The sequence below is a fragment of the Mustela nivalis genome, assembly GCF_964662115.1.
Source record: "Mustela nivalis genome assembly, chromosome: 6".
Lineage (NCBI taxonomy): Eukaryota > Metazoa > Chordata > Mammalia > Carnivora > Mustelidae > Mustela > Mustela nivalis.
This window is the reverse complement of record NC_139025.1, coordinates 30,080,457-30,095,944: the sequence shown is the minus strand read 5'-3', so window position 1 is coordinate 30,095,944 and position 15,488 is coordinate 30,080,457. Positions and strand designations below refer to the sequence as shown.

The following is a 15,488-nucleotide window of genomic DNA, read 5'->3' as shown; positions in this document are numbered from 1 at the left end:
GCACCTTCATGATGAAAAACAGTATGGAGGTTCCTTAAAACATTAAACCCAGAACTAGCATATGAACTACAGTTCCACTACTGAGTATTACCCAAAAAAGACAATAGCACTAATTCAAAAAGATGCATGCACCCCTATGCTTATAGCAGCATTATTTACAATAGCCAAAATATGGAAGCAACTTAAGGGTACTTTCATCAATAGATGAATAAAAGAGATAGGGTACTGTGTGTGTGTGTGTGTGTGTACACACACAGAGACACATGTTTACAAACACACAATGATATACTGTAATGGTAATATACCTAGCCTTAAAAAGAATGAAATCTCCCATTTGCAGTAACATGGATTGACCCAGAGGGTATTATGCTAAGTGAAATAAGTCTGAGAAATACAAATTACGCAAAAAAGTACGATTTTATATATATGTGGAACAAAAGAGCTAACACCACACTCAATCTAAGATCAGGAACAAGAAAAAGATGCCAACATTTTTTTTTTAAAGATTTTATTTATTTATTTTTATTTGAGAAAAAGAAAGCAAGTGAGTGCAGGGGGAGGAGCAGAGAAAGAGAGAGGGACAAGAAGACTGCACCAAGTGTTCAATCTCAGGACCCTGAGATCATGACCTGAGCCGAAATCAAGGGTTGGATGCCTCCATGTGCTCCAAGGATGCCAGCTATTACCACTTTTATTCAATATAATACTGGAAGTGTTAGCAGTCAGACAAGAAATAAAAGAACCAAATAGGTAAGGAGGTAGTAAAACTGTCACTATTTGCAGAGGATATTGTACTATATATAGAAAACCCTAAAGACTCCACCAAAAAAAACTACTGAAACTAATAAATTCAGTAAATTTGCAGGATACAAAATGAAATCAGTTGCATTTTTACACACTAATAATGAAGTAGCAGGAAAAAAAGAAGATAATTATATTTAAAATTGTACTAAAAAGAATAAAATGCCTAGGAATAAATTTAACAAGGATATGAAAGACCTGTATTCTCAGAACTATAAAACGCTGATGAAGGAAACTGAAGAGAACAAATGGAAAGATATACAATGTTCATGGATTTGAAAAATTAATAATTTCGAAATGTCTTTTATACCCAATGGAATCCAAAGAACCAATGCATTCCCTACCAAAATACCAAGAGTATTTTTTAAAATTTACTTTAAGAGAGAGAGAGAGATGAAGAGTGAAGGGGAACACAATAAGGGGGTAGGGACAGAGGGAAAAGGAGAGGCAGACTCCCTGCTGAGCAGGGAGCCCAATGCAGGACTCGATCCCAGGACCCTGGGATCATGACCTGAGCCAAAGGCAGATGCTTAACTGACTGAGTCACCCAGGCACCCTACCAAGAGTATTTTTCACAGAATTAAAACAAATACTAAAATTTGTATGGAATCACAAAAGACGCTAGTAACCAAAGCAATCTTAAGTAAAAAGTGTGAAGCTGGAGGTATCACAAATCCAGTTTCATGATACATTTCAAAGCTACAGTAATCAAAACAGCATGATATGGGCATAAATAGACACAAAGACTGATGGAACAGGATAGTGTCCAAAAATAAACCAACACTAATCTGCTCAATTAAGATATCGCATATGAGGAGAAAAGTCAGCCCCTTCAATAAATAATGTTGGGAAAACTGGACAACTACATGCAAAATAATTAAACAGGACCACTCTCTTACACCTTATATAAAAATAAACTCAAAATGGATTAAAGACCTAAATATGAGAATTGAAACCATAAAACTTACTTTTCCTTCAAATTTTTATTTAAATTCTAGTTATTCAACACACAGTGTAGTATTGGTTTCAGAAGAATTCAGTGATTCATGATTTATATACAATACCCAGGACTCATCCTAACAAGTGCCCTCCTCATTACCCATCATCCATCTAGCCCATCCCCCACTCATCTCCCTCCATCAACCCGCGGTTTGTTCACTATCATCAAGTCTCTTATGGTTGAAGAGTTAAGATGGCGGAGGAGGGGGCACCCAGGTGGCTCAGTGGGTTGAAGCCTCTGCCTTCAGCTCAGGTTGTGATTCCCAGGGCCCTGGAATTGAGCCCCGCGTCAGGCTCTTTGCTCCACAGGGAGCCTGCTTCCCTCTCTATCTGCCTGCCTCTCTGCCTACATATGATCTCTGTCAAATAAATAAATAAAATCTTTAAAAAAAAAAAGATGGCGGAGGAGTAGAGGGACCCTAAGCTTGTCTCATCTCTTGAACACAGCTAGATAGTTATCAAATCATTCTAACCCCCAAGAAATCAATCAGAGGTGAGAGAACAAAAACTGCAAGTCTACAAGTAGACAAGCGACCACTTTTTGGAAGGTAGGAAGTACAGAAGTGGTCTTGAGAGAGAGCGAGCAAGCAGTGGATAAGGCAGTGGGGAGAAGCAGGGTGAACAAAAACAGGGTTGTGACAGAAACCAGGGACACAAGAGTGATTGACCTTCTGTGAGAGGGCTCACTAAAGAGTGTATGTTTTGGGGGGAAATTTCAGCTCCTCAGCTAGAGAGCAGGGCACTGCCATATTCATCCCACTCATTAGCATTGCAAGCCTTCAAAGAATAAAACATCACTACCTGGTGGAGGCCAGAGCTGCTTATATAGGGTCCTGCCTCCCTGTGTACTGGAGGCGCTGTTCCACTAGGGCAAATCCACCAGAGAATCCCTGCAGTACACCCCTTTCCCAGAAGATCAGCAAATAACTTGCTCACACAAAGTCTACTAATCATAGAGTGCTACAAAGCTATAGCACTAGGGGAAATAGTATCTAGCTTTTCATTGTACTTTTATTCATTTATTATTCTTTTTCATTTATTTTTTTACTTTTTTTCAATTCTTACAATATTTCATTTAAAACATTTTTATTTTTGGTGAGGATGTGGAGAAAGGGGAACCCTCTTATACTGGTGGTGGGAATGGAAGCTGGTACAACCACTCTGGAAAACAGTATGGAGGTTCCTCCAAAATTAAAAATAGAACTATGCTACAACCCAGCAATTGTACTACTAGGTATTTACCCAAAGGAAACAAACAGTAATCCAAAGGGGTACCTGCACCCCAATGTTTATAGTAGCAATATCCACAGTAGCCAAACTATGAAAGAGCCCAGATGGCCACTGACAGATGGCCATACAATGGAATGTTACTCAGTCATCAGAGAAATAAAGTTTTTCCATTTACAATGACATGGATGAAACTAGAGGATATTATGCTAAGCGAAATAAGTCAAGCAGAGAAAGATAATTATATATTTCACTCATATGTGGAACTTAAAAAAAACAAGACAGAAGATCATAGGAGAAGGGAGGGGAGAAAGAAAAGACAAAAATCAGAGAGGGAGACAAACTGAGGAAACAAACTGGGGGTTGCTGGAGGGGAGATGGGCGGGAGGATGTGTGGTAACTGGGGATGGGCATTAAGGAGGGCACCTGATGGAATGAGCACTGGGTTGTATGCAACTGACGGAACTTTACATATGAAACCAATAATACATTATTTGTTAATTGAGTTTAAAAGGAGGAAAAATTATTTTTACACATATTCTTTATATATATTTATTTCTTTATTTTCACTTCATTTTATTTTGTGTTTTTCTTTTGGAATATAGATTCTTTTAACAAGCAGACCAAAACACACCCAGGATCTAGTTTTTTGGGTTTGTTTGCTTGTTTTGTTTTCCTATTTCTTCCTTTCTTCTCTGGACAAAATGACAAGATGGAGAAATTCACCCCAAAAGAAAGAACAGGAGGTAGAACTCACAGCCAGGAATTTTTTTTTTAAAAAGATTTTATTTATTTATTTGACAGACAGAGATCACAAATAGGCAGAGAGGCAGGCAGAGAGAGAGGCAAGCAGGCTCCCCGCCGAGCAGAGAACCCGATGTGGGACTCGATCCCAGGACCCTGAGATCATGACCTGAGCCGAAGGCAGCGGCCTAATCCACTGAGCCACCCAGGTGCCCCACAGCCAGGAATTTAATCAATACAGACAGAAGACATCTGAACTAGAATTTAAAAACGATTATAAGGATACTAGCTGGGCTTGAAAAAAAAAGCTTAGGAGACACTAGAGAATGCCTTATTGCAGAGATAAAAGAACTAAAATCTAGTCAGGTCAAAATTAAAAATGCTACAACTGAGATGCAATCCCAAATGAAGCCCATAAAAACAAGGATGGATGAAGCAGAGGAGTGAGTCAGTGATATAGAAGATAAAATTATTTAAAATTATGAATCTGAAAAGAAGAGGGAAAGAAAACTAATGGACCATGAAGGTAGACTTAGGGAACTCAGTGACTTATTAAAATATTCTAACATTCATATCATAGGAGTCCCAGAAGATGTAAAGAGAAAAAAGGGGACAGAAGTCTTATTTGAACAAATTACAACTGAAAACATCCTTAATCTGCAGAAGGACACAGATATCAAAATCAAAGCAGCACAGAGAACTACCATTAAATTCAACAAAAGTTGACCATTACCAAGGCATATCATAGTCCAATTCACTAAATGCATACACAAGGAAAGAATCCTAAAAGCAGTAAGGGGGAAAAGTTCTTAACTTACAAGGTAAGACAGATCAGGTTCACATCAAAGCTGTCCACAGAAAGAAGTGGCAGGAAATATTCAATGTGTTGAATGGGAAAAAAAACCTGCAGCCAGGAATTCTTTATCCAGCAAAGCTATTATTCATAATAGAAGGGGAGGGTTTCCAAAACAAAAACTAAAGGTAGTTCATGACCACTAAGCCAGCCTGGCAAGAAATTTTAAAGGAGAATCTCTGAGTGGAGAGGGGGAAAAAAGAAAAAAAAAAAAAAGACCCAAAGCAACAAAGACTAGAGAGGACCAGAGAACAGCATCAGAAACACCAACTGTACAGGTAACACAATGGCACTAAATTCATCTCTCTCAATAATTATCTCGAGTGTAGGGGTGGCTGGGTGGCTCAGTCGTTAGGTATCTGCCTTCGGCTCAGGTCATGATCTCAGGGTTCTGGGATTGAGCCTGGTATTGGGGTGGGGGGTTCCCTGCTCAGCGGGAAGCCTGCTTCTCCCTCTCTCACTCCCCCTGCTTCTGTTCCCCCTATGTCTCTCTCTGTCAAATAAATAAATAAAATCTTTTTAAAAAGTAATTATCTTGGACTAATTATTCCAATCAAAAGACACAGGGCATCATATGTATAAAAAAATTAGATCTATATGCTGCCTATAAGAGATTTATTTTAGGGGGGCCTGGGTGGCTCAGTGAGTTGGGCCTCTGCCTTTGGCTCAGGTCATCATCTCAGGGTCCTGGGATCGAGCCCCACGTGGGGCTCTCTACTCAACAGGGAGTCTTCTTCCCCCTTCCCTCTGTATGTCTCTCTGCCTACTTGCGATCTCTCTCTCTCTCTGTCAAATAAATAAATAGAATTTTTTTTTAAAGGGAGAGATTCATTTTAGATCTAAAGACACCTGCAGATTGAAAGTCAGTGGATTGAGAACCACCTATCATGCTAAGGGACATTAATGGCTAGAGTAGCCATTCTTTCATCAAAAATCAAGATTTTAAAACAAAGACTGTAACAAGAAATGAAGAAGGGCATTATATCATAATTAAGGAGTCTATTCATCAAGAAGATCTAACAATTATACACATTCATGCCCCCAACTTGGGACCACCTAAATATATAAATCAATTAACAATAAACATAAAGAAACTCATTGATAATAATGCAATAATAGGGGATGTCAAAACACCACTCACAGAAATGGACAGATCATCTAAGCAGAAAATCAACAAGGAAACAATGACTTTGAATGACGCACTGGACTTAAACAGATATATTCAAAATAGTTCATCCTAAAGCAGTAGAATACACATTCAAGTTCACAAGGAATAGTCTCCAGAATAGAGACTCACAAATGAGGCCTCAACTAGTACAAAAAAACTGGGATCATACCATCCATATTTTCATACCACAGGGCCATGCAACTTGAAATCAACCACAAGAAAAAAATTTGGAAAGACCACACATACATGGAGGTTAAAAAATATACTCCTCAAGAATGAATGGGTTAACAAGGAAGTCAAAGAAATAAAAAATACATGGAAGCAAGTGAAAATGAAAACACAACAGTCCAAAACCAGTGGGATGCAGCAAAGGCAGTCCTGAGAGAGAGGTATATTGAAATATAATAGGCCTACCTCAAGAAGCAAGAAAAATCTCAACTATATGACCTAATTTTATATCTAAAGGAGTTAGAAAAGGAACAGCAAATAAAGCCTAAAGCCAGAAGAAGTGAAATAATAAATATTAGAGCAGAAATAATCTAAAAACAAACAAAACACAGAATGGATTAACAAAACTAAGAGCTGATTCTTCAAAAGAATGAATAAAATTGATAAACCCCTAGCCAGGTTTATCAAAAAGAAAAGAGAAAGGATGTGAATAGATTAAATCACAAATGAAAGAGAAGCAATCACAACCAACACCAGAGAAATACAAACAACTGTAAGACAATACTTTGGAAAAATTATATCCCAACAAACTGGGCAACCTGGAAGAAATGGACAAATTCCTAGAAACCTACAGACTATCAAAACTGAAACTGGAAGACAGAGAAAATTTGAACAGACCCATACCAGCAAAGAAATCAAATCAGTAGTCAGAAATATCCCAGTGAAAAAAGTTCTGGGCCAGATGACTTCCCAGGAAAATTCTACCCGACTCTTCTCGGGGCACCTGGGTGGCTCAGTGGGTTAAGCCGCTGCCTTCGGCTCAGGTCATGATCTTGGGGTCCTGGGATGGAGTCCCGCATCGGGCTCTCTGCTCAGCGGGGAGCCTGCTTCCTCCTCTCTCTCTGCCTGCCTCTCTGCCTACTTGTGATCTCTGTCTGTCAAATAAATAAATAAAATCTTAAAAAAAAAAAAAACCTACTCTTCTCAAACTGGAAAGAAAGGACGAAAGGAAGAAAGAAAGAAAAGAAAGGGAGAAAAGGAAAGAAGAGGAAGAAAGAGGAGTGGGGAGGGAGGAAGGAAGAGGAGAACTTCCAAAGCTTCCAAACTCATTCTAGAAAGCCAGCATTACCTTGATTTCAAAACCAAAGACGCCACTAAAAAGAATTACAGGCCAGTATCTCTGATGAATACGGATGTAAAAATTCTCAATAAAATACTAACAAATCGAATTCAACAGGACATTACAAGAACTATTCACCACAATCAAGTGGGATTTATTCCTAGGTTGCAGGGATGGTTCAATATTCGCAAATCAATCAACATGATAAACCACATTATAAAAGAAAGGATAAGAACCACATGATCCTGTCAGTAGATGCAGAAATAGCATTTCACAATAATACCATATCCTTTCTTGATAAAAACCCTTAGCAAAGCAGGGTTAAATGGGTCATATCTCAACATCATAAAGGCCATATATGAAAGACCCACAGCTGATATCATCTTCAATGGGGAAAAAAAGAGAGCTTTTCCCCTACAGTCAAGAACAAGACACGGGTGTCCAATTCCACCATTACTATTGAACATGGCGCTAGAAGTCTCAGCCTCAGCAATCAGACAACAAAAAGAAATAAAAGGCATCCAAAGTGGTAAGGAAGAAGTCAGACTTTCACTATTTGCGGATGACAGGATACTCTACGTAGAAAACCCAAAAGACTCCACCAAAAAATCAATAGAACTAATACATGAATGTAGCAAAGTTGCAGGGTATAAAATCAATGTGTAGAAATCTGTTGCATTTCTATACACCAATAACAAAACAGCAGAAAGAGAAATCAAGGAATCGATCCCTTTTGCAATTGCACCAAAAACAGTAAGATACCCAGGAGTAAGCCTAAAGAGGTAAAAAATCTGTACTCTGAAAACTACAGAACACTTACGAAAGAAATTGAGGACAACACAAATGGAAAAAACATTACATGCTCATGGATTGGAAGAACAAAGATTGCTTTGGGTAGTATAGACATTTTAACAGTCTACACATTTAATGCAATCCCTATCAAAATATCACATTTTTCACAGAGCTAGAACATAGAATCTTAAAATCTGTATAGAACCCTGAAAGAGTCCAAATAACCAGAGCAATTCTAAAAAGAAAAACAAAACTAGAGGTATCACAATTCAGATTTCAAGCTATTTTACAAAGCTGTGGTCATCAAAACAGTATGCTACTGGCACAAAAACAGAACAATGGAACAACAGAGAACTGAGAAATGGGCTTGTAACTATACGGTCCACTAGTCTTCGACAAAGAATATCAAATGGAAAAAAAAAAAAAAAGACAGTCTCTTCAACAAATGCTGCTGGGAAAACTGGACAGCTACACGTAGAAGAGTGAAACCGGACCACTTTCTTATACCAGACATGAACATAAATTAAAAATGGATAGAATACCTAAATGTCAGACAGGAAACCATCAAAATCCTAGAGAACACAAGCAGCAACCTCTTTGACATTGGTCATAGCAACTTCTTACTAGATAGACCTCCAGGGGCAAGAGAAAAAGAAAAAAATGAACTATTAGGATTTATCAAGATTGAAAAGCATCTGTATAGCAAAGGAAACCATCAACAAAACTAAAATGCAGCCTATAGAATGGGAGAAGGTATTTGCAAATGACGTCATCTCATATAGGGCTAGTATCCAAAATCTATAGAGAACTTTCCAAATTCCACACCCAAAAACAAAATTCAGCGAAGAAATGGGCAGGACATGAATAGACACTTTTCCAAAGAAAAGATCCAGATGGCTGATACATAAAAAGATGCTCCACGTCACTTGTCAGGGAAATACAAATCAAAACCACAATGTGATACCACCTCACACTGGTCAGAGTGGCTAACATTTTTTTAAAGATTTTATTTATGAGAGAGAAAGAGAGAGATCAATCATGAACCAGGATTAGAAGGTAGACAGAGAGGCAGACTCCCTGCTAAGCTGGGAGGCCAAAGCAGGTCTTGATCCCAGGACCCTGGGATTAGGACCTAAGCTAAAGGCAGACGTTTAACCAACTGAGGTATCCAACTGACAGATGAATGTATAAAGATGTGGTGCATATATACAATGGACTATTACTTAACCATCAAAAGGAATGAAATCTTGCCGTTTGCAATGATGTGGCTGGAACTAGAGGGTATTAGGCTAAGAGAAATAGAGAAAGGCAAATACTGTATGATCTCACTCATACGTGGATTTTAAGGAAGAAAACTGAAGAACATATGGGAAGAATGAAAAGAAAAAAAGGAGAGGGAAACACGCCATAAGAGACTCTTAACGACAGAGAACAAACAGGGTTGATGGAGGGAGATGGGCGGGGGATGGGCTAGATGGGCGTGAAGGGGGGCACTTGTTGGGATGAGCACTGGGTGTTGTATGTAAGTGATGAATCACTGAATTCTACTCCAGAAACCAATATTGCACTGTATGTTAACTAAAATTTAAAAAAAATAAGAGAGAGTCCCTTATGTTTTATTTCCTTTTCCTTCTATTTCCCCCTCCCATAAATTCATCTGTTTCGTTTCTTAAATTCCACATATGAGTGAGATCACAGAAACCATAAATCTCCTTCAAGAAAACAGAGACAATGATCTTTTTGACATCAGCCTTAACAATCTTCTAGATGGGCTGCCTCTGGCAAGAAGCACAAAAGTAAAAACAAACTATTGGGACCACACCAAATTTAAAACCTTTGAACAGTGAAAAAACCATCAACAAAACAAAAAGGTCACCTACTGAAGAGAAGAAAATACTTGCAAATGATATAACTGATAGGGGGTTAATATCTAAAATTCATAAAGAACTTATATAACTCAGCACCTAAATACAAATAATCTGATTAAAAAATGGGCAGAGAACCGAATGGACATTTCTCCAAAGACAACAGATGGCCAACAGACACATGAAAAGATGCTCAACACCACTCATCATTAGCGAAATGTAAATCAAAACTGCAATGAGATATCACTTCACACTTGTCAGAATGGCTATTTTGAAAAAGACAAGAAATAAGTGTTAGCGAGAATGTGGAGAAAGGGGAACCCACCTGCCCTGTTGGTAGGAATGTAAATTGGTGCAACCATGGCAGAAAACTATATGGAAGTTCCTCTAAAAATTAAAAATGAAAATAGAAATACTGTATGATCTGACAATTCCACTTCCGGGTATTTATCCAAAAATAAATAAAAATACAATTCAGAAAGACACACCCCCTAGGTTTATTGCATCATTATTTACAAAACAGCCAAGATATGGAAGCAACCTGAGTCCACTGATGAATGGATAAAAACAATGTGCTTTATATAAACAATGGGATCATATTCAGCCATAAAAAAAAACAATGGAGGGGTACTGGGGTTGCTCAGTTGACTGGGGATCTGCCTTCGGCTCAGGTCATGATCCCAGAGTCCTGGGACTAAGCCCCCCACACTGGGCTCCCTGCTCTGTGAGGAGACTGCTTCTCCCTCTCCCTCTGCCCCTTCCCCTTGTTCTCTCTCTCTCTCTCTCTCTCAAATAAATAAAATCTTTTAAAAAAGAAAAGAAAAAAAACCAGAGATCTTCCCATTTGTGACAGCATGGATGGACGTAGAGGGTATTTTATGTTAAGTCAGACAGAGAAAAACAAATACCATATGATATCACTTATATGAGGAACCTAAAAATCAAAACAAAAATGCAACAGAATCATAAATACAGAGAGCTGGTGGTTGCCAGAGGAGAGGGTTTTGGGGAGATGTGCAAAATAGGAGAAGGAAATTAAGAGTCCTACATAGTTACATAGAAATAAGTCACAGGGATGAAAATGAAAAGTACAGCATAAAATATAGTCACTAATATTCTAATAAATAACACTGTATGGAGACAGATGTTCACTACACTTAAAACAGTGGTGACCACAGTTTAATAATGCACAGAATTCTCCATTCACTATGTCATACACCTGAAACTAAGATAACATATTTTTTAAAAAATTTTATTTATTTATTTGACAGACAGAGATCACAGGTTGGCAGAGAGAGGGGGGGAAGCAAGCTCCCCGCTGAGCAGAGAGCCCGATGTGGGACTCGATCCCAGGACTCTTAGATCATGACCTGAGCCGAAGGCAGAGGCTTAACCCACTGAGCCACCCAGGTGCCCCGATAACATTGTATTTTAACAATACTTTAATAAATGGAAGTTTTATTAGGTAACTAATAGAAGTAGCCAAAAAGATCTAGGGTTTTTTTCTGAGGGGATAAAAAGCTCTAAAATTGTGGTGAATATTGCAAAGAACTATGAATACATCAAGTTGTACACATCAAATAGATGAACAGTATGCTACGATAATTATACCTCAATACAGGCACTTTTAGAAATAAGGGGGAAAAAAAGTTCAAAACAATGACCTAGCTTCCTCTTTAAGAAACTACAAAAAAGGGTAATTAGACCCAAATCAAGCAGAAATGAGAAAATGAAGAGAAGAAATTGAAATTAAGAATAGAAAAAAAATTTTTCTTAAACCAGTATCAAAGTTCAGATCTAGCCAATTGTCCAATGGAACAAAAAGAGAGAAGACACAAGCAGCAAACAACAAGAAAGAAAGAAGAAAGAAGCATCAATATCGATGCCACAAATGTTAAAAGAATGAGAGACTAGTATGACAGCTTTAGGCTCATTAAAATTTGACCATTTAAATAGAGAAATTCCTTTTTAAAAGAAACAAACTATGAAAGTTCAATCAAGAGGAAAGAGATAACCTGGGGGCGCCTGGTTGGCTCAGTCGTGAAGCATGAAGCATCTGACTTCAGCTCGGGTCATGATCCCAAGGTCCTGGGATCGAGTCCCACACAGGGCTCCCTGCTCAGTGGGAAGCTTGCTTCTCCGTCTCCCACTCCCCCTGCTTGTGTTCCTTCTCTCTCTGTCTCTCACTCTCTGTCAAACATATAAATAAAATCTTTACATAAAAAAATAAAGAGTAACCTGAATAGTTTGTATCTATTATAGAAATTAAATTTGTAGTTCAAAACCTTCCAGCAATAAAAACTCTAGGCCCAGATGTCTTGGGGGAAATTGTAACAAATATTTAAGAAAACACATGCCAACTCTACACAAACTCTTTTAGGATAGAAGAGGGAATATGTCCTAATTCATTTAGAAGGTTAGCAACACTCCACACCAAAATCAGAAAAAGACATTACAGAAAAAGAACACCGCTAACCAATATCCCTCAAGATTACAGACGGGAAAATTCTCAAGAAATTACTAGCCAATTGAGAATAAGAGCTCATGAAAAGAATCAAGGTCAACTTGCATTTAGCACAAGAATGCAAAGCTGTCTCAGCCTCTGAAGAATCAATGGAATCCACCATACTGATAAATGTGAGTATATAGCAATACCTCACATTTTCATGGCAAAAACAAACACCATAAATAAAGTGAAAAGAAATGATAAACTGGCAGAAAGTATGCATGATGTGTATCACAGATTAGGGGGCAAAACCTCTCATTTATGTGGAGAAAATTTAAAAAAATTTTAGACTTCAAAAATCTTGTAGGAAAAAATGGACAAAAGATATTTGAAAAGATAGTTCACAGATAGAAATATCCAAAGGCAGCCTGTAAGCATGATGTTAAGGTCACTCCCAGTTAGAGAAACATACCACACCACAGACTCAAAAGCAGGACAAGGCCCTTTGTCGTGGGGTGGTGGGAACACACAGGCACTTTCATATATTTGGGGACATTCCCTTAGGTCTTAATATATGATCACAAAATGAGGCCGAGTTAGGACACCAGTCAGAGCCTGCAACAGGTCCTGAAAACATTTTGTTCTGTTCTGGTTCGGCTATTAGGAACAGAGGTTCTGAGGTAACTTTCTCAGTAGCAAGGTAGAGTCATCTTCCTGTTGATTTTTAAAAATTGCCCTCCAACCAGCCAGCCTTTGTTGAATATCCGCTCCCTCTCAGGTGCCGGACAGTAAACAGAGGTCTCGCCTGTAGCTGTCACAAATGAAAGCATACCACAAATGTGGATCCTGTCTTGTCATGCTGTGACATCTGGGTGACCCTGTGCTTTTCAAACCTGTTTCTGCTCCATTAACCACATACTTCTCCCTTTTTTTTTTTTTAAGATTTTATTCACTTATTTGGCAGAGAGAGAGATGGTGAGAGAGGGAATCCAAGTAGGGGTAGAGAGAAAGGGAGAAGCAGGCTTCCTGCTGAGCAGGGAGCCCGATATGGGGCTCGATCCCAGGACCCCAGGATCATGACCTAAGCCGAAAGCAAACGCTTAACAACTGAGCCACCCAGATGCCCCTACCCACATACTTCTGATGCCAGAGGCCACCGAACACATCATTATTGTGACAGGTCTTCCAATCCTGCCACTTTGCAGTGACTCCAGCTTTGCCAAAATGGAGGGTCATGCTAGAGGCCAGCTGGTCAGGGAAAGGTGAATGGAAGCTGTACTTCCCAGAGCCTTGCTTCTCGAACTCCCAAGTGCCAAGAATCAACCAGAGATCTCCTTAAGATGCAGATTCTAGGTCAAGGAGATCTTGGGAGAGCTCTGAGATTCTGCATTTCTACCAAGTTCCTAGGTGATGCTAATGCTGCTGGTCCACAGCTTGGGTTTTGCCAAGCAAGGGGCCATGAGAGAGAGATTTGGGTAGGCTCCCTGGGGTTGGTGGCACACTCAGGCTCCATCTTCCGCTCCCACACCAACCTCTTCTCCACTTCTGCTCTAGTCTGAACTCTAGGTGTCCCTCATGTAAAGGGAAATTAGAAGGGGAGGTGAACCATGAGAGACTTTGGACTCTGAAAAACAACCTGAGGGTTTTGAAGGGGTGGGGGGGGGTGGGAGGTGGGGGAACCAGGTGGTGGGTATTATGGAGGGCACACATTGCATGGAGCACTGGGTGTGGTGCAAAAACAATGAATTCTGTTATGCTGAAAAGAAAAAAAAAAAAAAAAAAAGACTCTTACAGTAATACCCCGGGATCCTTGTTGGCCCTGAACTTAGGCATTTTCTAGTAAGGTCTCATGCAAGGTATTCTCACTGCCTGAAAATATGCTGCATTGTTTAATAACCCAGCCTCCTAATGAATGACAACATTTATTTTTATTGATCTATATATGGCTCTTAAAAATGCTGAACATTCAACTTGACCTGTGTTCATTTCTCACTCCGTCTTAAAAAAAGGTTCATATCTTATTCAAAGTGCTTATCATGTTTAACATGGAGCAAAGGCTCTCTTTCTCTCACTCTCAAATAAATTTAAAAAAAAAGAATATCATCTTTTGCTGTATATGTTCATATTCCATTAACTTACACAGATTTCTGCAGAGATATATTCCTAACAGGTTGTATTTAAATTAAAACCATTAAAATTCAAATGAAATGACAAAGTTAAATGAATTCAACTAAGAACCGACCATTTAAAGGACATTTGTGACAAACCCTGAATGCATAAACACTCACTCAACTTAGGAAGATCAAGTTTTCTTATCTGCACTTGGCTTTTAAAAAACATTTTTAAGCTTTTCCTCTAAGATCAGGAATAAGGGAAGGATGTTCATTTTCACCACATCCACTCAACACAGTACTTCTAGCCAGAGCAATTAAACAAGAAATAAATGTTGTCCAAATTTGGAAGAAGTAAAATTACCTGTTTGCAGATGTTAGGATCTTAAATGTAGAAAGCCATAAATATTCCACAAAAAGAAAAGTGTTAGGATAAATAAATTCAACAAAGTAACAGTATATAAAATTAACATGCAAAAATCAGATTTGCTTCCATATATTTACAATGAATAATCAGAAAAGAAAATGAGAAAAAAACTACATTTACAATAACATCAAAAAGAGTAAAATATTTAGAAATGAATTTAACGGGAGAGATGAAAGACTTGCAGGATGAAATCTACAAAAGGCTGCTGAAAGTAATTAAAGAAGACATATATAAATGGAATCACATCCCATGTTCATGGACTGGAAGACTTAACCCAAAGCAATTTACTAAATTTACCCAGTGTAATCCCTATCAAAATCCCAATGACATTTTTTGCAGAAATAGAAAGACTTATCCTAAAATCCGCATGAAATCTCAAGGGACCCTGAGTAGCCAAAACAGGTTTGAAAAAGAACGACAAAATTGGGAGGACTCACATTTCCTGATTTCAAAACCTACTATGCTACAAAACTAAGAGTTCTTTGCAAAGGTAAACAAAATTGACAAGCCTTTACCTAGACTGAGCAAAAGAGAGGACCCAATCAACAAAATTATAAATAAAAAGGAAGACATTATAACTGATACCGCAAATATATAAAAGTTCGTTAAAAGGCTACTATGCACTTTATTTTTTTTTTAAGATTTTATTTATTTATTTGACAGAGAGAAATCACAAGTAGATGGAGAGGCAGGCATAGAGAGAGAGAGGGAAGCAGGCTCCCTGCCAAGCAGAGAGCCCGATGCGGGACTCGATCCCAGGACCCTGA

General features: G+C 38.5%; 1 long non-coding RNA gene across 1 annotated transcript in view; it reads right to left on the bottom strand.

Annotated features, from left to right (window-relative positions):
* LOC309866322 overlaps positions 1 to 15,488 on the bottom strand; it is a 58,868-nt gene that overhangs the window by 20,451 nt on the left and 22,929 nt on the right. The window lies entirely within an intron of this gene.